We start from the raw sequence: 26,868 nt of genomic DNA, 5'->3' as shown, positions 1-26,868 counted from the left end.
TGAAAATCCACACACCCGAGCAACGCCGTTATACCAACCTAACTCCTGGTGTATACAATGCTATGTTAATGGGATGGCTTCTTCCGTCGACATAGTTGGAGCCCCTCAAGGAGCTAGAATACTTATGCCAATGGGAGAAGCACTCCCGTTGGCATAGGTAACATCTTCAGTGTGCACTACAGTGGCACGGTAAGTGTAGAAAAGCCCAAACTAAGGCATAAGACACCAAAAGCCATAGCATATGCAGCTAATCAAAGTAACCCTAGATCTTAAGGTATCACTGGTTAGCTGCTTATGCTAAGGCTTTTTGGGGATTATGCCTTAGTTAACTGGCTAAGCTATTGTCTTTACAGGCTCAATACATGTAAGCCTTTGCATTACTATCTTAATCCATACCTATGACCTATGTACCTATACTTATAGGCTACACCTCAAAAATAAGCTATTAACACTGCATTTAATAGAAAAATACTTTAAAATAGACATGTTTCTTTCTTTAAAAGAACCTTGATTTCAGCAGCTTTCCAGGACATGCATCATATCAGAATATTGCATTATGGACGTGCTCAGTGGAATAAGTACAGAGTCTTGTGTGACTTCTCTCCAGTATAATCTGAGAGTTTATACAAAACTGTGAGTCAGAGAGTGGCAGAAACAAAAGCCTATTTCACATTTTGGGTCAGTAGTTCTTTAAAATCAACTATAATATTACCATGCCAATGGTGACCTCCAAGCAAGAAGGAAAATCTGAAGCACAGTGAAATGTGTCAGATAAATTGCAGGGATCAAAAGGTCTTTAATTATATTACAGTGAAAATATACTTCATGTGCCGTGTGTGTATGTGTAAAAATGAAATCTGAGCCCTTTGGCAGTGCAATTGATAAAATTCTTACTTAATATGTGCCACTTGCTTTTTGTTCCTCCTTCAGTTGATATTTTCTGCATAATTAGAGCCATATTTTCTGCCTCTTCTCATCCCCTGATTTTTGGGACCTAGAAATATCATGGCTAATTTCAATTTTCATATCAAACCAGTGAGCCTGGTTTTCCGGTGTGTAGATCCGTTTTACTTCTCTATATCACTAGTGAATTCAAGAAGTTACACAGGTGACAACTGGAGTAACTAAATGGAGAATATGGGGGCAGTATGTTTCTGACCCTTTTGGTTACAAAAGAGAGAGTACCTTGGATGGTAAACTAATTACAAGGAATGCACATTTTTGACTATGACTTTTCCAGAAGCCATAGGATCCTCACAAACCTCTTCCCTAACACTGGTCTATGACTGACTTTTCGGTGTTCTGGGAGAGCCTAAAACCAATTCAGAAAAGAAGCCAGGTATGCTGTAAGCTTCCTCCAGCCAGTTGCCTGCAGCTGAGCAGGCTTCCCTGCTAAGCAGACATTGTGACCCCTGGCTATGTGGTAACCTGCATGGAACTGGAAGGAAGGAGCACAGATTGCAGAAGAAAAGAGTTTGGAAAAGGTACAAGGAAGTCAGTCTATGTGCACATGGCTAGAATGCTAGATACAGTTGCAGCAGCTCTTTAAACAGTTCTGTTAATAAAGAGCCAGTTTAGTTTTACAAACATAGAGTCCTTTCCTGTTATTATCCAGCATGCGGTACATGAAACAGGCTAAAAGGAGGAGTAGCTCACTAGCTTAAGAGGTCGCACGGGCGAGTGGACTTAGACTAATTGAAAGGCAAGAGACTCACTTTTATTTTAATCCTAGTTCTTGGTCATGATCTTGACATTTAACGTCTCTGCCTGGTGTGTAAATCTGAGATAATACTACGTATTGATCAGCTGCTCGTGTGATTAATTAGTTAAGCTCTGTAAAGCATTCTTAAAGTGCTGAAACTCACTATAATGCACACATCAGAGACTGAGACCCTAATAGCTCTGAGGCCTCAAGCTTATTTGGACAATAGCCCAATGGATAATAAATGAAATGCTGACAATGGGCTGATTCCAGCACAAGAGGTTGGCCCCCACTTCTCTTGCAGCAACAGGCAGGTGGTGACCTGAAGATTCCCCGCCCCCCATCCTGCCACTTCCCATGTGTCACGTGCCTGCCTCTCCACCATCCAATCCCTCCTTAACACCCACTTCTTTCACTTAGCCCTTCATTGCAGATCGCTGTTGACTCTGGTCCTGCTCTTACCTCATTGAAGTCAGTGGGACTCTTGCCACTAATTTCAGTGGGATGAGTGGGGGTTTAAAGTTGGGGAGCTTAAGAGCAGGGTTCACCCTTTACATGTGTATAATGCATCTGCTCAAATTAGATTGCATGCCTCACAGGTGAGGAGCCATGTTTATTGGAGATAAGTAAACGCTATTTACAGAAAGCACCTTCACCTCTCAGAATCCATCCCTGCTCACATGCTTCACCTTATCATCATTTAAATTTATCTCACACTATAATTTAAACATAAAAAGAAATCCAATGACCTTGAGCTAATCAGATTGTGGCCAAATATACCACACAATCCCTTTGCTTGTTTGTGCTTCCCTTCCTCCTTCCTTTGTCTGTATTCTGACCATCTATATTGAAAGCTCCTCAAGTGGGGGAAAACATGTTTTCTTAGATTCTGTAAAGCAGAATGCCCACCAACAGCATCAATATAAATTATTCATAGTGCCATTTAATAAACTTGAAAAGATTTGGAAAAACTGGCATTGTCATCAAAATTCAAATTTTTAGCACCGGCATCATCTCTGTCCTACTTTCTGGAGCAGAGTCATGGAAATGAACAATTGGAATGAATTGATCTGATCAATTTCTAAGTAAATGCCTGTGAAAGATGTTCAGAGTCCACTGGAAAGAGTTTCTTGCAACAACAGAAATTCTAAGTAGAACAAACCAATCTAAAGCATCAAATACGGTAAGATGATTACAGGGCCATATTTAAGACAAGCTTTAAGAATGCTACCAACATGACTTCCATGGCAAATGATAATACAGATACCACTTGGAAAGAGAAAAAGTACGTAACCTAGAGCAATATTATGGAAAATAGAGAGAGAAGCCAATCCATCAATGTGGCATTCAAACCTGAACAGACCAGCACAAGCCCAAAATAAGTGGGAGAAAACATGAACACTCTATGCCCTGAGGCTCTAGGAGGAAAAGGAAAGAATATATAATATGGTTGCAGACAGGCCACCAACCAATATTCATATTCACTGTGAATATGAACTTTGGTTGGTGACCTGTTGTGTCTTTCATGTTATCCTGTGCTTTTCTTAAAGCCCCAACTTCTGGTATGTTATTTCATGACAATCTCTGCTTTCATTAAAGATTCAATTTCTAGGCCTCAAGGTGGCAGAGGAAAGCTGGAAGACATGAACACCAATTGCTTCAGAACCACAAGACAAATGAAAAGAACACAACATTACTTATGATTTTTATTAGTCTCATGATTTTGGGAGGGCTGACTCATGAATGTTGAATATTTGGGGTTGACCTTCCTGGATCCAGTTGTGTGACGCAGGCTTATCACTATAAAAGGGCAAACAGGTAATCCTAGATGTAAATCTCTCTAAACATGGCATAAACTCCGAGATGGATCTGGATTCAGATCCAAAGTAATCAGTTTAGGCCTTTTCCTAATTATAATTCTCAACTCTCAATCTCGCTCTGCCTGTGTCAATGTTCCTGCACAACCCAATCCAAATTCTCACTCTCCCTTCTTGTTTTGTTCTTCAATATTTTTAGTTTCCTTGAATTGCGTACACTAATATTCTACCAGCCAGATGTTCACATAATTCACTAAAGATATATTTCATGCCATAACATTTTTCAGTCAATATGGCTCCAGGCATACAGCCTGAAATCTTCCTCATTGCAGCATGAGCTTCTTTCATAATGCACTGCCAACATGCTTCAATCCTTTTTTGGATTGGGTAACTCTGGATAGAGGGAGCGAGAGAGAAGATAGTTGGTTTTCCTGTAACTTTACCTTTCCATAGCAAGTCTACCACCAATGTTCCAATGGTATCTGTAGCAATGATATTTTGAGGGGATCTGGGGACAAGTAGAGAGGAAGTAGGGCTGAGAGTGGATAGATACATCCAGTCTACACATCATTCATCCCTTAAGAACTAAAATGAGACTGCAAGTTTATTTCACATATGCTATCAAATTATGTTAAATGTTATTTTTAAGATATATGCTTTGTATTTGTCCTAAGAACTATGTTTATCTGCATTTTCTTAAATTTTATAATTTTATATTTCATATACCACACATAGCTGTCATGTTTTGAAATCTGTTTAATATACAGGTATGGTACACAGCTGTCAGAAGTAACTGACGTTATAGATTTTTCCCTGTTATTAATAGTACAAATATCACCTTCCATCTATTCAATTTTTCAGGGAAAAAAAAACAGCCTCATTCCATTATCCTGGTGGTAGTGCCACTTACAAGGGACAGTCAGTCAACAGAACTCTAGTAGAGTCGTTTGATCATCCTGACAGCAATGAGACAGAGTGGAGAGAAAATATTGATACGGTTATGAGCTAGTTTACCAAAGAGAACTTTGATTTTGTCACACTTTACTATGGAGAACCTGATAAAGTGGGGCACAGAAAGGGCCCTGAAACAGAAGACAGGAAGATTATCATTCAACAGATTGATAGAACCATTGGCTACTTTGTAGAAGCTATTGAGAAACATAACCTGAAGAATGCGCTGAATGTCATCATTACATCTAATCATGGTATGACCACAGTAAAGAAGAAACCTGAAGTACAGGAGATCTTATTGTCCAATTACATCAAATTCATCAACTTGGTCAAGTTTGACATACTGGACTATGGTGGCTTTGGGATGATAACCCCCAAAGTAGGAAAAGAAGAGGAACTATATCAGGCACTGAAGAATGCTCATCCTCATCTAAAGATGTATAAAAAAAGAAGAGTTTCCTGCACACTTCCACTATGTGAAATATGAACGAGTTTTACCAATCCTTGTTTATGGTGACCCTGGCTATAATGTTAATGGGGTAAGTGCATTACTGAATCTAAAACCACAATCAGGTTTCTTGGCAGCCATAGAGTAACCTTTAGAAGATTCTACAGACAAGTCACTTTACAATATTGTTCACAAGTTGTAATTGGTGTTGGTTTTGCTCCATAATAAATTAAGCAATTTCCAGTGCTGGTAGATAAAACATGTATTTTTACCACATCCTGAATAAGGATGTATTAGCCTATGGTACTGATTGTAGCCTCTTGGGGTAGGGACTTCTTTTTTGTTAACATGGTGTTTACACAATGCTTAGCGCAATTGGGTGCTGGTCCACAACGGGGATCCTAACAGCAACTACTATGTAAACAAATATGTACATACTATTTTATCCTGTTAATTACAGGAAAACAACAATTACACCAACAGACCATTTTCATTGCTACTGAGGGATGAGATGGATTCTCTGTCTCTTGATGTCTTCCAATCAAGACTGGATGCCTTCAATTCATCCTTCCATCTTCATTTTAATAAGTTATGGCATCTGAATGCCATGTCTTCAATAGTACATTTAGAAGAGTTAAGAAAATTGAATCTCAAAATACAGTATAAGGATTCTGGAGAGACACTGTGTTCACCTATAAGTTTGCAAGTTTAAGAACATAAAGTGATTGATAGATTTTCACATCAATTTCATTTCCTATGAAAGTTTACACTATTAACTACACCGACACGATCCTTTACAAAACCCAAATCACACACATTCCCTAGCTTTTTGTGTTTTTTCTCTCATCCTACTACAGTACCATGCACTTTCAGGGAGCTTGTTTTTAAAACTATCATTCTTTTCTCTAAGAGAAACAATATCTTCATCCATGGACATCATATCTTCACTACTATACTTGTTATGAGCCAGAGACTTCCGTCCTCACTCAGAGGACTAGAATAGAACTCCCATTAACTAAAGTTCCAATTGCATAGCCATCTGGGTTCAGATGAATTGCTGGAGTTCTGCAACATGTTAGATGTTCCTATTTAAAAATATTCTTTATAAAAACGAGGGTTGGATGGTTTTTTGGTTTTGTTCATTTTGTTTTTTACTATTCTAGGTGGAATTCTAGAGGACTAATTTTGCATAAGCCCCAGATTGAGAGTACTATATGTGCAAATCACTTAATAAGATGAGACTTTCAACATGCATATCTCTCCTGATTATTATTTTCTTAAATAAATCTATTTTATGTAGAAATTTATCAGTGTTGGTCATAGTCCAAATTTGTATTTGTTGGAAAACTTTGAGTGGAACTGGATGAGCTCTAGTTGAGTTATGCACATATGAACAAGTCACAATTTTTCCACACATTCATATAAAATTTCTGTGAGCTTGCAACTCCAAAACAGTTGGACTTAGAAGCTGCATACTTGATCTCTTTGTAGTTCTCTCTGAGTCTTAAAAAGTATATCAGTTTTGAAGATCGGTTGAGTAGACTGAAAGTTATGATTTTTTTAATGTGCACGTGCACATGCACTAGGATCTCTATGACTTTTTAATGTATTTTAATTAGGCAGTTGTTAAGGAGGATCAGTTATAGATAGTTCAGTTCAAGACAGCTATGAATTTATTGTGAATATTCTTCAGAAGAGAAAATGCTACATATGCACAGTTTGGCTAAGACTCATCCATTTTCCAAGGCTGACAGCTAAGTTCCTGGGCTGAGTGGAGTGGGAGAATATGCCCATGAAGCTGAGCTTCCTGGGCCACAGCCTCTGTGATGCAAACTGAAAGAGCTTCACTGACCTGAGCAGACCTTGAATCAAACTTGGAATTTTAGACATTAATGAGAGAAAAGACCTATTAATCTAATCCAGATTGGTTTGAAATTGTCCAAGTGACAGGACTACTTCCCTTGGGACACTATTCCACAACCCAGCAGACCTCACTGTCCGGAAGTTCAATGGCAATTTTATCCCATTATTCCTAATGAGACTTATTTGGTCCATCCTATACAAATTCTCCTTCCTTGTATTGTCACGTGCCAAGTCTTTTTAGTCAACAATCCTAGCTGTCGCTTACCCAGCCTACTTTAGCCAACATTTAATTCTTTTATTCCTTTCACTGTGATCAATCCCTCCAGCACCATTCTCACTTTCAGAGCCCTTCCCTGAACTCCCCCTCCAACTTCTCAGCATCAGATCATAAGGTGCCCACAACCAAAAGTAGCATTTTAGATGTTGTTGTCCCAAGAACTGTACAGAAACTAGCCCCCCCCCCACCCCGCATGCCATATGGAGCCCATGAATGTGACAACCATGGCTGTATTTTACTGCCATATTATACAGCAAACTCTTCTCTCATCTACAGCCCACGATCATGCCAAGGGCTGTATTGCTTTCCAGGTTTCTCCTTCTCACGCAGCATGTGTGTTTGGGGTTATTTTCCCCTCAATGTATTTATTTGTGTTTTTCTAACTCGAATCTCACTGTTATTTACTCTGTCCACATCTGATCTATTCAGATCCCTTTTGCATTATTTGTCTCCTCTCACCATGCCTCCCCCCAGCTTTAGTACTATCTGAACATTTCAGTAATACTCTGCTCTTGTAGCTCTAAAGAGATTAAGTAGGAACACACCTGATTTCTTTATGCTCAGATGTCCCATGTAATCCCTAGACTGGTCCTTATCTCTTTTATAAACTATCCATCACCAGGTGACAGCTATCCAAACTTTGTCTTCATTGTTCTTGTGGCAGAAATTTTTAAAAGGAGTACAAACTATTTTAAACCACTGTTAATTTCATTCACGGCTTGCTTAGCAATGGACCTGAATGCTTGTGGAATGGGCCGTCTGTGCTAGCAGCAGCAATTTTTCTTCCCACCCACAAGGTTTCACTTTTGAGGTCTCAGAGGCATCAGTGTTGTACAGAAGAGGCTAAGCTCAAGCTACAACCCACTTATTTGTCAATTGGGCATAGAGCCCTGCCTCCTCAGAACCATTTCCATCTCTTATGGAGTAACTTCTACGGAGTTCCTAGTCACTCCTCTGAGTGCCTAACAGAGGCACAAATCTTTATTCCCTCTTGCTTACTTCCACTCATGGATGATGGCAGCAAGTGGTAACCTATCTGCCTGCTAGCACTGGGTCTCTGTACCTTAAGTGAGGCCATTTTCTTCCATGGACTTTTCCCCCTCGTGTATTTATTCTTCCTGCTGCTCCTTCCAACTATCTTCTGCTGTTTACTTATCCCTGCAAGCCTTACCGACTTGGTATCTTCTTGTGGGGTTGCCAGCCCACTTGTCCTTTTAAGCTCAGCCACTTCTTTTAAGCTTCAGCCCAGCAGTTGCTCTTTTCAGAGGCAGGGGACACTGTAGAACTTGAATGATGATGTGTTTAGGGATTCGCCCGCTCTCCTTTTCACTGCGGACACACATGGAAGCATGTTTGAGAAAGTTACAGGCAACTGAAAAGCAAATTAGAACTTAACTGCAATTACAGCAGACAAACCACTGCCTGTTCATTAATTAGTTTGGGGGGGAGCCAGTTTTTTATTTCGAAAACTAGATCAGTTTATACAGTAGGTGCGATGGGGCAGTCTAGTGAGGAGAGCAAAGGCAGTGGAAGTCAGGTAACTCACGTTCTATTCTCTTTTTTCCCCCACTGACTTGCTGTGTGAAAGACCTTGGGAGACCCGCTTAATGGCTCTGAGCCTCAGATTACCACTTTGCATAATTGTGAGTAATTTGTTTCCATTGGACTTTGAAAAATCATCCTCAGAATTCTAGAAAGTACTATCCCTTCCCTGACTCTAAAAAGACATACTAAGGGATCAGCTCTTCTCTGTTGCTAAAATAGAGATTCCTTCAGTCACTGTGCAAAAACACTATCATTCTCTTCCCCACGTGGATACCTCTATGCAATGAGTATCCATTTGCCCATATTGATATAACCAGTATTTTTTCCCTGCTGTTGGACTGATAGTTACATGACAGATTTGGGGGAGATAAAAAGCTATAGAGCTTGTCCTCTAAGTGGACAAACACTCAATAGTCTACACTATAACTTCCAATTTTGTCCTCAGAAGTTTTGGTCAGCTTAATCTGAGCCAAAATAATGAGCCTACAGCTACTTTATGGAGCAACAGGGATGTTCAGTGGCCAGTGAGGCAGTTTCTATGGTTTGCTGACTGCTCATGGTTAGAATTTAAATCAGACGGGAGATTTGGATTAGACTATTTAACATTTGTTGTTATCTTGGTGTATTATGGTTCTGGTAAATTGCACTATAACATTTTTGGAGCAATACCTATTTTCTACAATGGATCACTGCAAGTATTTTAAGAATGCAAACCAACTTTTCCTAAGATTTTTCTAGAAAGTCACCCTTTCTGCATATCAAGATAAACGGAATCAGGCTAAAGCCATAAACCCAGTAACAGAGTGAAAAGCTTTGGTGGAATGATACTCACACCACTGTTATTTTTGGCAATTACATGTCCTGCATTATCACAGTCCCCTAATATTAAAACAAGTTAGCTTGTCTGTGGCTTTACCATGAGCATCCAGCAGAAGGCAGAGCATTGTTGTGTTTCTCCAGGAGCAGATTGTGACTTTCAGAGTCACAATCTGCCTCCCAGTTCCCCAGCTGTGCAGATACTTCCCCTGGAGAAGGCCTATACCTGCTACAGCATATTTTCCCCCATTGTGTCAGCATAGCTATGCAAGCCAGTGCATTGTGGGAGCAGGAGCAAAGGCTCTTCCCACTCCCACAGCTGGGTGGAAGCCAACGTAGCAGCCCCATTGAAACAGCTGTCCTTCCCATGACCTGGATACCAGCGCAAGGAAGCATAAGGTGCTCCTTGCTTCCTTGCCCTGCTGCATAAATCAAGGCACGATCTGGCCTTAGCATCAGAGGGGAATCAGGTGTATTGACCATTGTCAGAGTTACAACAACATTTTGGCTCCATATTTTAATAAAACAAAGAAAGTGGATGTACTTTTGTGGTGTAATCTGGAAAATCTAAAGAGGCACACGAGCTGGAATTATCAAAGCTCAGTGTTACGCCAACCTATTGCATCAATTAGCAAACACAAAAGCACATTCTTGAACCTAATGCTTTTCTTCACACATTTCTTACCAAAATTGCCTTCTACCTCCCTCAATTCCCTTGCAGTTTCAGCTGGTTACTGTATTTTCCTTCACTGCCTCATGTAAGTTTGTTTGTATTGCTGCGTGCTATGATATAGCAGTTGGATTTCACCTCAGAAGCAGAAGCATCTTTAGATAGAACTAGTGACTAAATGACTGCTGTATGGAATGTTAAATTTGAGAGTGCCTTTGGGATGAAAGGGCTAGATAAAGCTAAAACTGATTGTTGGTTCTTTTTTCCCCAGAGGTTTATATTATACATTAACAAAGGAGATCATGGATTTGACAATGAGGATATGGACATGAAGACAATATTCAGAGCTTTTGATCCTGATTTCAAAGAGAATTACTTAGCTGAGCCCTTTGACAGTATCCACATTTATCCACTGATGTGTAAACTCCTGGGCATCAATCCACAGCCCAATAATGGATCTCTAGAATTTACACAGAAAATGCTCATTGATACTTCACAGCCAGAGCCAAACATCCTGCTTACTGCAATAATTTTAAGTACCATAGCAGCAGTGCTTGTGCTAATATTCATCTCATCAGTGACTTATACTGCCATCCAACAAAAGAAGGGGTAAGTAAAGTTTTCTTTGGGGCTTGGATAGTTACACCAGGGGAAAGCATTGAAAGAAGGGAGATGGGAATTAGGAGTCTTGAGCTCAGATATTACAATGCTTGGTACCATGTACATAGACAGACAAAAGGAGAAATAAATCTTGGGGCTGACACTGAGTCTGGGACCCTGAATAGACCATTTAACTTTTCACTCAGCATTCCCATCAGTAAAAATGGTTACCAATAGTTACCATACAAGGTACTCAGTATAGTAATGGGAATCATATATCTGAGCACCTTTAGACTCAAGTGCAGGGGTTCTCAAACTGTGGGTCACTCCCCATTTTAATGGGGTCACCAGGGCTGACAGACTTTCTGGGGCCCACGGCTGAAGCTGAAGCCTGAGCCCCACCGTCTGCGGATGAATCCAAAGCCTGAGGACTTTGGCCCTGGGTGGTGGTGCATTGACTTTGGCCCCCTCACCCAGGGTGGTGGGGCTTAGGTGGGCTCAAGCTTTGGTTCCTCCTTGTGGGGGTTGTGTAGTAATTTTTGTTGTCAAACAAGGGTAGGGGGAGGGTTGCAGTGCAATGATGTTTTAGAAACCCTGCTCTAGGGTATTCACCCCTGGAAGTTAGGAAAAAATTATCCTCATTTTGCAAATGGCAAACGAAGGCACAAAGCAACCAGGTGACTTGCCCAAGGTCACACAGGAAAGATGTGGTTGGTGAAGCAAAGAATTGAATCCAGGTCTCCAAGTCTTAGGTCAGCACCCTGACCACTGGGCAATCTTTTGTCCTCAAAAAATAGGGAAAGCCCTACAAGCCTACCCTGAGCTCTGAAAGTCCAGTCAGATTTCCCTGCCTTCTCCCCACATCAGCACCAGTAATAAAGAGGATGTCATGAACCTTTATTTATTAGGCCTCAATGACTCTTCAGATGCCTGTGTGAAAGGTGCTACATCAGGGCAGAGCAGCATTATCAACACCAGTGCTTCACACACCTAGAATTAGCCAGGTGCTCTTGTGCCTGATGCTCATGCCTTAACATTTAGCATTGAGTCTCAGAGCCAGGTGCCATGCAATAGACCTGACTCTCCGTGTCTTGCACCTTGTAGACTCATTTACACTTATGTGAAGCTGGAATGTAATGCTACTGTTCTGATTCGGTAGCATTTTATACCAACTTCACTCAGGTGCAATGACTACACAAGGTGCAAGACAGTCGAGAATCAGGGTCTACTGTCTTGGGGCTTGTCTGCACATTAGGGTAAGTCACCTCCCACCCTCAGGGTTCATAACTAAAGCACACTATTTTGTGCACTAATTCATCTGTGTAGACCCTGCTGGTGCTCTGTAATGCAGTGCTGTTTGAAACAGCACTTTGTTAAGGCACGCTAGGGAACCTTTAGTGTGTACCAGCGGGGTCTACAGGGACCAATTAACATGTAATAAGTTATAGAAATTACACCCTTGTAAAGCAGATTATATGACTGTGTAAACAAGCCCCTATTTGTCTCCCCATGAAACAAAGCAGTCTGCCCTCTTTGGGCCTGATTCTCTGCTCTCTCACTCCCGGCAATCAGGAGTAACTCCACTGAGGCCAGAGTTAGAGGTATAAGACCGGAACTTGACCCTTGACAGGTATGAGTTCTACAGCAGCAAATGCAACTGTAATTAAAGGCAACTTTCTAACTGGATATTCATCTTCTGTTTGGATGATTATTTTGCACATGTTCTGGAGGAGTGACCGCAAAATACATTGTCATAATGAGCTTTTCATAGAACATCGTCTGACACTGAGGCCCAGAAAAAAAAAATTCCTCCATTTAAAAGTTACCTAATGCAAAAAGGAAACTTCTATATCCTTTCCCTCTTAAGTTTCCATATTATAACCTTTTTCCTCAAAGCTACTTTATGACAGCAATAATAGTCTATCTTGTTCTAGTTTGATAAGAGAGACTATGCCATAAATCCCTAAGCTTTCATTACTGATTAATTAATATTTATCTGTGCTAAGGAATGGAATGCAATGTTGTTGCACTTGAAGAAAGAAAATCAGCCAATATGAGATTTATTTTAGGAGGCACCAAGTTGTTCATTGCAAATCATGTTTTATTCACGCCTTTAAAATATACAAGACACCAAAAATTGTATTTCCACTCTGAAATCTCAATAAAACATTGGTTCAATCATTTTCCAGTCATAATTTAGCCATATTTTACACTCACATTGATTATTCTGGATGAAATATATATGTGAGTATTATTACATTCAATGGAAACATTCTAGTAAACAGCATGCATCTATGGAACGCTTCATTATTTAGGATTCTTGCAGCCAGCAATTATGAGCACCATTTTTCTTGTGACAATATAGAAGATGTCAAGAAGTTTTAATTTTGTTTTATATTTCTTTAGTTATTTAAAAGGGGACTACAATAACATTAACTATAGTATGGAGGGGTCTGATTCAGGGCAAGTAAATAGCAAAAAGTACCTATTTAACTTTATTATGTTGGAGCCTGCTGGAAAGTCACAATACCTGGGTCCACTCAGGCCCTCCAAGGTAGAGTTGCCCACACTTCCAAATGGTGTAACCACCTCAAATTTCACAGGTGTTTTCCACATCCAGCTTTGGATTGCAAGACAATTCAGGCTGGATTTTCAGTGTGCTGAATTCTTACACCACCAATTAATTGAAGTCGGTGGGAAATGGAAGGGCTCATAACCTCTGGAAACCAGGCCCTTGAGGGTACGTCTACACTGCAAACAAAAATTCACAGCACTGAGTCTCAGAATTCAGGTCAACTGACTGGGGCTCATGGGGCTAAAAATAGCAGCAGAGATGGCTGGCCTCAGCTTGGGGCTCAGGTCCTGAAGCCCAACACAGAGGGGAGGGTCTCAGAGCCCAGGCTCAAGCCTGAGTGGGAACATCTACACTGTTATTTTTAGCCCTGCAGCCTGAGCCCTGTGAGCCCAAGTCAATGAAGCCAGGGTTTGAGACTTAATGCCATGAGTTTTTCTTTGCAATGTAGACATATCCGTAGGGTTTTAAATTTATTTCAGCCTCTGCATGGCAGCATTGTCATTGTGAGTCTGATCCATTGATGTCAGTGCATGTCTTCCCAGATCCTGTGTCTTCATACTGATGTTGGATCATACATAATACTGCATCACAAGGTGATGACACAACATCTTGATGGTAACATGCAATTGTCATACAACACTGTTCCATACATTCATAAGTGATCTGGAAAAAAGGGGTGAATGGGGAGCTGACCAAGTTCACAGTCCATACAAAGTTACTCAAGATAGTTAAATCCAAAGCAGACTGCAAAGAGTTACAAAGAGATCTCACAAAACTGCATGAGTGGGCAATAGAATACCAGATGGAATTCAGTGTTGATAAATGCAAAGTGATGCATATTGAAAACATAATCCCAACTATACACACAAAATGATGGGGTCTAAATTAGCTGTTACCACTCAAGAAAAAGATCTAGGAGTCATTGTAGATAGTTCTCTGAAAACATCTGCTCAGTGTGCAGCAGCAGTCAAAAAAGCTAACCAGAATGTTAGGAACCATTAGAAAAGGGATAGATAAGACAGAAAATATTATAATGCATTGTGCAAGTCCATGGTATGCCCACACCTTGAATACTGCGTGCCTTTCTGGTCACGCTATCTCAAAAGATATTAGAATTAGCAAACCTACAAAGAAGGGCAACAAAAGTGATTAGGGGTATGGAACAGATTTCACAGGAGAAGAAATTAAAAATACTGGGACTTTTCAGCTTGGAAAAGAGATGATTAAGGGGGGATATGATAAAGGTTTATAAGACCATGACAGGTGTAGAAAAAGTGAATAAGGAAGTGTTATTTACTCCTTCTCATAACACAAGAGCCACAAGTCACCCAATGAAATTAATAGGCAGCAGGTTTAAAGCAAAAGGAAGTACTTCTTCACACAATGCACAGCAACCTGTAGAACTTGTTGCCAGGGGATGTTGAGAAGCTCAAAACTATAAAGGGGTTTTAAATACATTCACAGAGGAAAGGTCCAACAATGGCTATTAGCCAAGGGATGCAACCCCATGCTCTGGGTGTCTCTAGCCCAGGGATCAGCAACCTTTCAGAAGTGGTGTGCTGAATCTTCATTTATTCACTCTAATTTAAGGTTTTGCGTGCCAGTAATACATTAACGTTTCTAGAAGGTCTCTTTCTAAAAGTCTATAATATATAACTAAACTATTGTTGTATGTAAAGTAAACAAGGTTTTTAAAATGTTTAAGCAGCTTCATTTAAAATTAAATTAAAATGCAGAGCCCCCCAGACCGGTGGTCAGGACCCGGGCAGTGTGAGTGCCATTGAAAAAATCAGCTTGCGTGTGTGCCATAGGTTGCCTACCCCTGCTCTAGCCTCTGTTTGCCAGAAGCCGGAAGTGGATGAAAGGGGATAGATCACTCAATGGATTGGTGCTGACCGCTGTGGGAATACAGGATGCTGGGCTAGATGGACCAGGTGGTCTGACCCAGTACAGCAGTTCCTATTGTCTTGGTTTTATAAGTATTATTCTTGTGCAGCAGCACAAATCCAAACCTACTGGAGTCAAAGATGGAAAGGCTAGGAGATGAAATCTGGACAAGTGTTTTTTCTGGACAGCACACTATCACCAGGAAGGCAGATTGTCAAAGCAAGCACCTCAGAGAGAGGAACCCATTCCAAAAGCCATGCTGATGGTGTTGTGGGTCAATTAGCTTAGCAGTTGTGGATCACACCCAACCCCTTCATCAGAATGAGATAGCACTTAGCACAATAACAATTTCATGGAAAAAATTGCAGGAAACACATATTAAATAGATTTAAACAGGAAAGAGAACGACGACGACTAGTTCCTTTCCAATGCTACCGGCAATCATTTCCCTCTCCACATTTCCAGCATCCTCTTCAACCATGTTAATTATTTCCAGTCATATGGAATGCTAAGCTAGACAGCACTACATGTCAGCATTATGTTCCTGATTCAGCACCTACTGAAGTCAACAGAAAGAGTCCCATTGCCTCCCAGGGGGCCATGTCCCTGCTCCTCACAGTCCAAACAAAAAAGGACCATGCCAAATATTTTGGCTACAAGGGCAACCTGTCTTATCTTTTACTCTTAAACAATCAGCAACAGCACCACAGTAGTACCATCGGTGTACCCATAAAGTTATGTGAAAAATTAGAGCTGGAAAGATGAAAATCCTCCTTCCCTCCCCCCTCCCCCCACCCCATGGGAGATGCAGGGGAGCATGGAAGGTTTAACATCTCCATTGTTTAGAAAGATCTCAGCTCAAGATAAAACCAAAAAAAGTGCTTGCAATATATGAGAATATAACTCGTAATATATACTCCTGTTAATGCACACATGCAGGAAGCACTGCTTCTGCTGCCTTCTGTCCTCTAAACACCCAGGTTTTTGTGAAATGTAAACTGCAGTTTACGCTTAACCAGTTCAGTGACATGCAGAATTTTTTTTTTTACATCAAGTTCAGGTAACAATTCACCTCAGAATAAGTCTGTTGTAACAGTTGAACCTGACATAGCAATGTGTATTGCAGTAACACTGATGTCTACAAAAAGTACCAAGATAGAGAAATCTTAAATAATGAGCAGTATAGAAAAAAAGAGATTGGGAGATCCTGTTGACCTTTTCCTATAATATTAGAACAAGGGAATGGCTTATGAAATTTAGAACAGCATCAGATTTAAAACAGATGAAAAGAAATACTATTTTTACCTATGCATAAAAAAACCTGTGGAACTCACTGCTGTGAGACACCATTAAAGTTACGTACTTTGCAGGATTCAAAAAGAATATTATTCACACAAATGTCTAATAAGACAGACATCTTCAGGGAATAACCACCTAGGGTTAGGGAGAAATTTCCCTATGGACAGGTTATTTCATACTTGTTCCTTATAGGGTGCCTTGCATCTTTCTCTGAAGCATCTTCTACTGGCCACTCTCAAAGAAAACCACTGAGCTAGACAGGGTGTCTGTTTGAGCCAATAGGCCTATTCCTACTTTCCTGCATTTGAAAGTTGGACTATGCACGAATAAGTGCTTAAAGTATTGAGCTCAAAACATCTGGATGAAGGAAATCCATTCTCAGTTACGCATAATGCAAGATATATATCTTTTGTATATATGTCATCTATAACTTGAAATAAATAGGTTCCCCCCCACACACACACAAAGCATTTTCAGTTTCTAATTAACAGTAACATACCAGATGTTTTGTTAGCTGTATCATCTGTTTCTGGGTACAAAACTCTAGAAATGGCTTGAGCAATCTATTATAAGCAGCAACGATCTGTAAGAACACTGATGAAATGCGCTCACTCAAAATGCAGTTGCCAAGGCTTCTTTTTTAGTCTGAGCATATGTTTTCCTCTGGTTTTGTCGAGTGTGAAATGTGAAACCACCAGACTCCTCAGAAACATTTTACCTACTGTGAGATTCTAAACTTCCAAGATGAGCATAATTTAGTCACCTGTGATAGCTGTAGTCATGGTGAGAGCAGTGCTTTAACTAGATTAGAAGTAAAGGGTAAGTTTTTGACATTCATGGAAGCTACCCAGGATGACAGAAAGAACAGCCACATAAGGTGGTTCTAGGTATTAGTAATAGTTGACATCACAACATCTGTTATTCATATTTGCTAAGAATAGGAAAGATACGACCCTTTTTTGGTGCAAGTGGAAAAGTGCCCAGATTAGTGAAGGGCCACTTATTGAGATTTGTTTGTATGATGTGTAATTATGCATCTCATTTTCTGCATGCCACACCTTTACTTTTCTAAGAACAATCCCTGTGTGGAGATTTCAGCTGACATATTGTCCTCAGAGTTGCTGCAGACTGTAATGGATGAGATGCACACACACACACAGGGCTCTCTTATGGAGACTTAGATTGAGGAGAGAACAGAAGTAAAAATAGGTCATTATAGACAGAGGCTGAGATGCGCAAAACCTAAATGGTTTCCACAGAAATTAATGGGAATTGTTGGGTGTCTAAATCTCCTTAGTTTGCTTTGAAAGTCTCAGTCTGGAGGTATGCATTTTATGGCCTATGAAAACTTAACACCACTGTGTATACCTCTATTACAGGGGTGGGCAAACTTTTTCACTTGAGGGCCACATTGGGGTTCCAAAACTGTATGGAGGGCCAGATAGGGAAGGCTGTGCCTCCCCAAACAGCATGGCCCCGCCCCCATCCACCTCCTCCCACTTCCCATCCCCTGACTGCCCCCCTCAGAACTCCTGATCCATCCAACCTCCCACACACACTCCTTGTCCCCTGACTGTCCCCTCTTGGGACCCCCTTCCCCTAACTGCCCCCCAGGACCTCCCCACCCCGATTCCCTGCCCCCCCCAACTTCCACCACATCCAACCAACCCCTGATCCCTGTCCCCTGACTGCCTCCCAGGATCTCCTGCCCCTTATCCAACCCCCCTACTCCCCTCCCACTTACCATGCCACTCAGAGCACCCAGACTGGCAGTAGTGCCACCTGGCCGGAGCCAGACATGCCACCGCACAGTCTAGAACGCTGGGGCAGGCCAGCAGCTCTCACGGCCACACTGCCCAAAAGGAGGTCACAGCCCTGCTGCCCAGAGCGCTGGCAGCATGGTGAGCAGAGGCTGCAGGGGAAGGGGGACAGCAGGAGAAGGGCCAGGGGCTAACCTCCCAAGCCGGGAGCTCAAGTGCCAGGCAGAACAGTCCCACAGGCCAGATGTGGCCCGCGGGCCACAGTTTGCCCACCTCTGCTCTATTACATGTTAGTTCCATGTGACAGCAGTGGGAGATCTGTAAGTAGGAGTATATCATATGCAATACAGACCCATGGTACAGCTTAGAGAGGAGAATTTTGCCCCAAATGTTTTTTGCAGTATTTATTGTAACAATGAAAAAAAGCTTCCAATCCATTTAACAAGTATTTTCTCACCCCACCTACAGGCTAAAGAAGGATTATTGCAAAACAATGAAGAACCCACCTTCATCATCAACAATGTTGTGAACCATTTTCATTTTGAGCGAAGACATATCGTATTTGAAAAACCAAGTCTGCATCTTGTTCTTTCTGGTTCTATTTGCTGCGTGTCTGCTACCAGAAACTGGTAGAAAGCTAGATTAAATGATCATTTTACATGTTTTGTTTTTTTAAAAACTTTTGGCTAGATACATTACAATACAGGTCCTAAAAAACACCATTGGTCTCAAAACAGTGAGGATAGTAACATGGTATCATTTCATAAACAAGAGAGCATCAGCATGTGCAACAAAAAGCTGTACAACAAAAGTGAGTGACTGTGTGTTGCCACTTCTGTTACAAGGCTTGTCCCCCATTCTGGACAGTCCACTGGGAGTGGCCCCAAATGCTGGATCCCATATGCTCCTAAGCCAACGGGTTCTGGGCAGACTCAGGTCACTGTTCCTAGCTCTGGGTTTCTAAGGCACACTCCAAGGTGCTGATCTCATGTCTGCCACCCTTCCTTAGGATGTGGGGCTCTGCAGACACCCTAAACTCCAGAATTAGTGCCTTAGCCCTCTCATGTCCCCTATTTGCTTATTTGTATTCCCTCAGTGCTTCACTGTGCTGTGGGAAATCTCAGCTACTGTCCTTTCATGGACAACATGGCATGCAAATAAAGAATGCAGGCTTAGCAAAGGAACTCCTTAACTAGTCACTTTTACTCTTAAAAGCACTAGAGAGTTACAAATCTTTGAAAAACAAAATCCTGAATACCTCCAGTTAGTATAATTTTCTTCCTCCTGTGAATCCTGTATTTGGTCTGCATCCTTAGACTACACAGCTCTTTTTGCCTTCTCTCTCCTTTTTCCTCCCAAAAGATATCTGCAAATTAAGCATGAACTAAAGCAACATAATGGCCACAATTTCAGGCCTTGGTTTAGCTGTTTTGGACAATGTTCAAACATTCCATGCACCAGTTTTACATTTGCCGTTGACACGCAGTATACTCTGTTGCAAGGTTACACTGGTCATTTTCACCTAGCAGCATTTTGACTGTTTCAATTCTAAGGACAACTGATGAGATGGTCAATTGACCACAAGTGTTTGGCTTCAGTATTAACACCCTCATAACATGAATGTATCAATTTCAGAAAGCCACTGGACCATTTATCCTCTCTCTCTCCTCCAAGTTTGCCAACAGGTTTATTAGAGTACCTAGATTCAATTGGGTGTTCTCTATTTATCTAAACATCACTGTTGAAGTATATATAGCTGTACAATATAAATTTGAACAAAAACATTCAACAGCCCTACAGTCATGCCTCCTTGGGCTACCATCCCACTACATGTCATAAAACAAGCAATGCCTCAGCCATATTACAGTCACTGTGTAGTAAGAGGTGCCATCTTTCAGTTTTGATGTCAACCCACTGATATCCCAGGGCATTTTTTAGCCATACCCAAAGGTAATATGCTGAACAAATTTCAACTGAGTTATTACATCTTGTCTACTAAAGTTCCCTCTGCAAATTTTCTTCTTCACTTCCTGTCCTACACTAGCATGCAGTGTTGCTGTCAGGGGTGGCTCCAGGCCCTAGCACGCCAAGCACGTGCTTGGGGCAGCATGCCGCAGGGGGCGCTCTGCCGGTCGCGCGGCAGGCAGGCAGCCTTCAGGAGGTCCACCAGAGCCGCGGGACCGGCGAAGCACCCCCCACGGCATGCTTGGGGTGGCGAAATGTCTAGAGCCACCCCTGGTTGCTGTGTATTATTTAAACAGTACTCATATTTTACCTCAGAAGTGGGTACATTTGAATCACTAATGAAGGGACTGGTTATCTATTAACAGTGCGACTCTTAGTACTAGCCACATGAAGGGTGCTAAAAACAGGGGCCTGTGAAAGTGCCTAGCATAAAGATCTGTTTCTCTGAAATAGATCTCAAATACTTCACTTGGAATCTTTTTTCTATGCATAAAGAATCTTTCATTGCCTGTGTGCTAAACAGGTCCTATGGCATTCAAGTAGGAGATTTCAGGTGCTACTTCTTGTTTTGTTTTGTTTTTTGAAAGAATGCCATTGTAACAGAATGTACCATTCACTCACTCAGATTCGCTACAAGTTCTTTCCTCAAGAAAGGAAACAAAGCTGACAAAAACCTGCTCCAAGAGAGCCAGGAAACTGCATTAGAATGATGGCAGGTATTCACAAGGCACAAGTAAGGGGTGTCCCAGTGTCTTTTGTGATGGAAGAAAAGAGGTGGTAAAGAACAGGACAATTTCCATCATCATTCAGAGTGCAAGGTATAGCGCTCAGGTGAGTTTTATATATGAAAAGTGACTTTAAACAGCAAGTGTAAGTGAATAATACAACTGATAGAACATTAAGGTAAACATAGATAGTATATGTGTAGATGGACGAAGACAAGTCTTTGACCAGCCTCATGCAAGTATTCTGGGTCTCTACAGCTGCTCCAGGACTAAACCAGACTGATAGCTCAATGAGCTGACATCTATAAACAGACCCAAATTTAAGTTTTTTGTCCTTTCCTTCAAGGCCCTTCAGAACTCTGTCCCTCCCTACTTATTTTATCCCTATGCACATCACCACTGCCCATTGCTGCTCTGCTTCACCAGCGATGCCCCTTTGAATGCTCATTTGTCTGCTTCTCCCACAATACTTCAGCACATTCGTTCATGCTGTCTCCTCTCTGAGGCAATCCCCATGGCCACTACCCCCTCCTCCTTTAAATCCCTTCTCAAGACCAACTTCTGCTGGGATGCTAACGAGAACTCAGCTAGCTGTGACATGGAGGTTGAGTAGCACAGCAGCAAACAGAATGCTGTTGTATAAGAAAACACCTATTGAATTGACCACACAATCAGGTTGCATGCTTTGGCTTTGTGCATACTATGAGTAGGACCCTACCAAATTCACAGCCATGAAAAACATGTCACGGACCACAAAATCTGATCTTTCCCTGTGAAATCTGGTCTTTTGTGTACTTTTACCCTATATTATACAGATTTCACTGGGGAGACCAGCGTTTTCCCAAACTGGGGGTTCTAACTCAAAAAGAGAAGGTGGAGGAGTCACAAGGTTATTGTAGGGGGGTCACAGTATTGCCACCCTTACTTCTGCATTGCCTTCAGAGCTGGGTGGTCAGAGAGTGGTGGCTGCTGGCCAGGTGCCCAGCTCTGAAGGGAGCACTGTTGCCAACAGTCATGCAGAACTAACAATGGCATGGTGTGGTATTGCAACCCTTACTTTTGTGCTGCTGCCTTCAGAGCTGGGTGCCAGGCCAGCAGCCACCACTCTCTGGCAGCAGGGTGCCCAGAAGATTCAGGGGGCCTGAGGCAAAGCAATTTCGGGGGCCTCTTCCATAAAAGAAAAGTTGCAATACTATATTTTTTACATTTCCAAATACATGATACTAACCAGTGAAACACATTCAAAAAATAATTTTTATTAATGTATTTCATGTATTTTCAAATTATTTAAAAACATTAAATGCTTTAATGATATGTGTACATTTGCAATTACATAATGGGCTGTCACTGATGATGGTTAGTGCCAATGGGTTGTCTCTGCCTGGGGGTGGTGCTGCTGTTGCCCAGAGCTGGGTGGGGAGCTGGGCTCTGGGTCGGGGGGTGCCTGGCTCAGAGGGGCTTGGCTTGGAGCTGGGAGTCAGGGCTGCAGGGGGGTGCCTGGCTCAGAGGGGCTTGGCTTGGAGCTGGGGGTCAGGGCTGCAGGGGGAGGGGTGGTGCCCAGCTCAGAGGGGCTGGGCTCAGAGCTGGAGAAGGGTGTCAGGGGGCTGTCTGGCTCAGAGGGCTGGGCTCAGAGCTAGGGGTCAGGGGACTGTCCGTCTCAGAGGGGCTTACTATGCTGCTTACTCCCACCTCTCCCGGAGCCTCAGTGCGTCGTGTCCAGCGGCCCTGGACAGAGCTAAAGCGGAGTGGCTCCATGGGCCTTGAGCTCCTGCCACTCAGCCACAGCTCACAGCCCCACCCCCTTACCACACAGCTCCAAGCGGAAGGAGCTCAGGCCCCAGCAGAGCCACACCGCTTTAGCTCTGTCCAGGGCCACTGCTGGACGTGGTGTGCTGAGGCGCCAGGGGATGGGGGGAAGGCGGAGGCGGGGGGGGGAGCCCTGTCTGGCAGCCCAGCTCTAAAGGCAGCGCTGCTGTCAGCAGCGGCACAGAAACAAGAGTGGCAATATTGCAACCCTCCTACAATAAACTTGCGACACCCTCACAATCCTCCTTAGGGTCAGGCCCCCTACAGTTACAACACTGTGAAATATCAAATTTAAATAGCTGAAATCATTACATTTACCATTTTTTAAATCCTATGACCATGAAATTGACCAAAGGGGACCATGAATTTGGTAGAGCCCTATGAGCATGGGATATGATTCCCAGCTTCTCTGGACTGCTTCCAACCCCTCTCTCTCTCTCTCTCTCTCTCTCCAGGCACCTTTCGCTGAACTCCATCCTCGAGTCTTCACTCAGTGGAAGTCTAATTCCTTACACAGCTTCTCCCCAGTCTGCTGCTGAGCAGCCTCCTCTTGGTAGCTCTCAATCTCTCTAACAACTTCTCAGTATGTCCTATTTGTAGCCTTCTTATCTCAGCAATTAGCAACAGCTGAGGAGGCAGCTAGCCTAGCTCTTAAACCTTTAGTGGCTTTGGTACACCTCATCACAGAAACCATATGATCTAATTTCTGTTACCCCCATCCTTCGTCTCCACCTTCACTCTATTGCTTGTTACACCTGCCTGTGTCCTGTTTCCAATTAGGTTGCAAGCTCTTTGGGGTATGGACTGTATCTTCCTATATATTTCTATATATAGAAAAGTTGGGGTTGGTCCTGCTTTGAGCAGGGGGTTGGACTAGATGACCTCCTGAGGTCCCTTCCAACCCTGATATTCTATGACCACTTAGTATCATGAGGCTATGTTCCTATCTTGGACCTTTGGGAGCTCTCACAATACTAAAATAAAATAAAATAAAATAAATAGGAAAACTAATTATAGTCCATGTAATTTATATAACCCTGCCTGAAGGAGAAGCCCTTTTCATAAATGACCAGTCCTCCATTTTGAGTCCTATCTAGAAAAAGACAGCTCTTGATGAAGACAGCAACAAAGAGCTGATATGTTTGTAAAAGGAAAGGAAATAAAAGGATGAACACAGAGAGGTGAAAGGAGATGTGTACCGTCTGTTTTGTCTCTGAATAACAGTGTTGCCAATTCCTGTCATTTTACGGTCTCCTGATTTTTTTAAAGCCCTAGCTTCTGAGGTCAAGTGATTATGTCAAAATCAGACCTTTCATTTTTAAAGAAGAGTAAGTTTTTTCATGGCTGCCGAGGAAAGTCTGAAAACTTGATCCAAACACAGCCAAAGGCTCAGAAAACAGAAAGCATATATAACTACCCTTCTCCCAAAAGTTTACTGTTAAAAAAAAAACTCCTGATTTTTGAGACCTGGCTTATGATTTTTGAGGCTTGGAGGTGGCAAAACTGATATTAAAAAGAAAGAGGCAGAAAGGGAAAAAATAAAACTTCCTGGATGTGCTCTGAAAGCTGAGGCTTTCCAGCCTCCCTCTCCCAGAGACCTTGCTTTTATTGTCTTCTAAACTTTAGTCCTCTCCACTGACTAGTCAAGAGCAAATTGATGATTACTTAAAAGACTCATTTGTTTGCATTAGAGGGACCCTGAGGTAAGCTTAGAACAGCTCAGTTCTGTAGAGGGAATTAAAAATGCTATGAAATAACAGAAAGCTAATAAAATGCCAGTCACCAATAGCTCCAGTCTAACAACATCTTTATAAACATAAAATAAAGAGGAAATATCTCTTTTTATTGCAAAGTTTGTAAATTCTGGGCCCCACTCCTAAAAATTACATTCGAGAGCAATATTACTTTTATACAGAGAAAAGAGAAACCTACAAAGACCCATCTTTCTACTGAATAATATTGTAAAGCTGAGAGACACATTTGGTACAATGTCAGAGTATAAAACAAATTACCAAAAAAATCTCAAGATCTTCAGAGCAGTACTTGACTATCAGATGATACCCTCTTTCCCCTTCATATGAAAAACTAAAACAAGCAAATTTTTGGTGGGAACATTCACCAAAGCCAATGGAGTTTTAAATATTAAGCTACTTTTTTTAAGCTGCAAATTGAGGGGTTTTAAAAATAAAAAAAAAGTAATGGCCAAAAGGGCCTGTGTTATAACCCTGGATAGGAGGAGGTTGTGTGTAAATGGAAATCACTTGGCTGTTAGGAATTTGTTCTCAACTTCTTATGCTCCTAGATGGATGCCCAAAAAAATTATTGGTGCTGCATGTGGAATAAAATTGCTGCTATCTTTCCATTGGGTAGAAAGAAAAAAATTACATTTCAGCTGTTTCAGAATAAGGAGAACAGATTCCCAGATTCTCATTGGTATTCTTTGGCTGCTTGCCTGAGACAGTTGTCAAACAAGCTGCCAGGGAATACCAGCGTAGTGTGCTATAGGACAGCAGTTCTTAACCAGGGGTCCAGGGCCCCCTGGGGGGCTGCGAGCAGGGCCATCATGACACTCGCTGTGGGCCAGGGCAGAAAGCTGAAGCCCCACCACATGGGGCTGAAGCCTGAGGCCTTGAGACCCACCATCCGGGGCTGAAGCCAAAGCCTGAGCAGTTTGGCTTCACAGGGGCCACTGTAGCATGGGGCCCCAGGCAACTGCCCTGCTTGCTACTCCCTAACGCAGGCCCTGGCTTTTATATGCAGAAAACCACTTGTTGTGCCACAGGTGGGCCGTAGAATTTTTATAGCATGTTGGGGGAGGGAGGGCTCAGAAAGAAAAAGATTGAGAACCCCTGCCGTAGGATACTGACTCTTGCCAATGGAAAGGAATGGAAGCCCTTGGACCAGGTCTTTCCCTTTTGCAGAATTTAGGACAAAACTCCCCCCTCAAATTTTCACTGGGACTAGTCACATGAATAAAGCTAGATACTTAAACTTGTTTAGGATGGACGGCCAAGCAGCTTGTATGTAGGGTTCATAGTATTATTTGCTCTGTGGTAGTGCCTAGCAGCTTGTCATATACTGGGGCTTGTTGTGCTAGGCGCTGTACAAATACAATAAAAAAGGATCCCTGCCCCCAGATAGCTTACAATCAAGTCAGAGAAGAGACAACTGGTGGAGACAGATGGGGGAGCACAAGTTAAAAATGAGACTGTTGGTCGACATGACAGGCAGCAGTTACAGCACACCAGCTGTCTGACCTTTGTGAAGTTTTTAACGAGGTATTTAAAAAATAAAAAACTAAAACACTAAACATTAATGAACTGAGCCTAACAGGCAAGTCAGGGGTGGGCAAACTATGGCCTGCGGGCCACATCCAACCCATCAGACCTTTTAATCTGGCTCTTGAGCTCCCACCGGGGAGCAGGGTTGGGAGCTTTCCCCGCTCTGGTCGGGGACTTGCCTTGTTCCACTCTGTGTGTGCTGCAGTTCCACATGGCTCCCGGAAGCAGGGGCAGCTAGGGGGTGCCGCATGCTGCCCCCACCCCAAGCACTGGCTCTGCAGCTCCCATTGTGCAGGAACCACAGCCAATGGGAGCTGCGGGGCCGGTGCCTGAGGACAGGGTAGCGCACATAGTGGCGTGGCCCCAGCTCTGTGTGGGAGCCAGAGGGAGGACGGGCTGCCGTTTCCACGAGTCACTTCAAGTTAGCACTGCCTGGATCTTGCACCCCTGAGCCTCCCCCACCCCCCAACACCCTTCCCCAGCCCTGATCACCCTCCAAACCATTTGATCCCAGCCCAGAGTACCCTCCTTCACCCCAAACCCCTCACCCCCAGCCCCACCCCAGAGTCTGCACCCCCAGCCAGAGCCTTATCCTCTCATGCACCCCAATTCCCTGCCCCAGCCAAGAGCCCCCTCCCACCCTCCAAACCCCTCCGTCCCAGCCCAGAGCACCCTCCTGCACCGCAGACCCTCATCCCCAGGCCCACCCCAGAATCTGCATCCCCAGCCGGAGCCCTCATCCCCCGTGTGCCCCAATCCCCTGCCCCAGCCAACCTTCCATACAATTTCCCTACTGAGATGTGGCCCTCCAGCCAAAAAGTTAGCCCACCTCTGTGTAGGTACTATTATCCAAACCTCATCCACCTTCCACTCTAAGTACA

The 26,868-nt window shown here is 42.7% G+C and overlaps 1 pseudogene; it reads left to right on the top strand.

Moving 5' to 3' along the window:
- The window catches only part of LOC115659146, a 50,798-nt pseudogene extending 32,042 nt beyond the window's left edge, over positions 1-18,756 (top strand).
- The last annotated feature ends 8,112 nt before the right edge of the window (positions 18,757-26,868 follow it).

This window comes from Gopherus evgoodei, chromosome 10, assembly GCF_007399415.2.
Source record: "Gopherus evgoodei ecotype Sinaloan lineage chromosome 10, rGopEvg1_v1.p, whole genome shotgun sequence".
Taxonomy (NCBI): Eukaryota; Metazoa; Chordata; order Testudines; family Testudinidae; genus Gopherus; species Gopherus evgoodei.
Note: the sequence above shows the minus strand (reverse complement) of the source record. Positions and strands in the feature narration are given on the sequence as shown.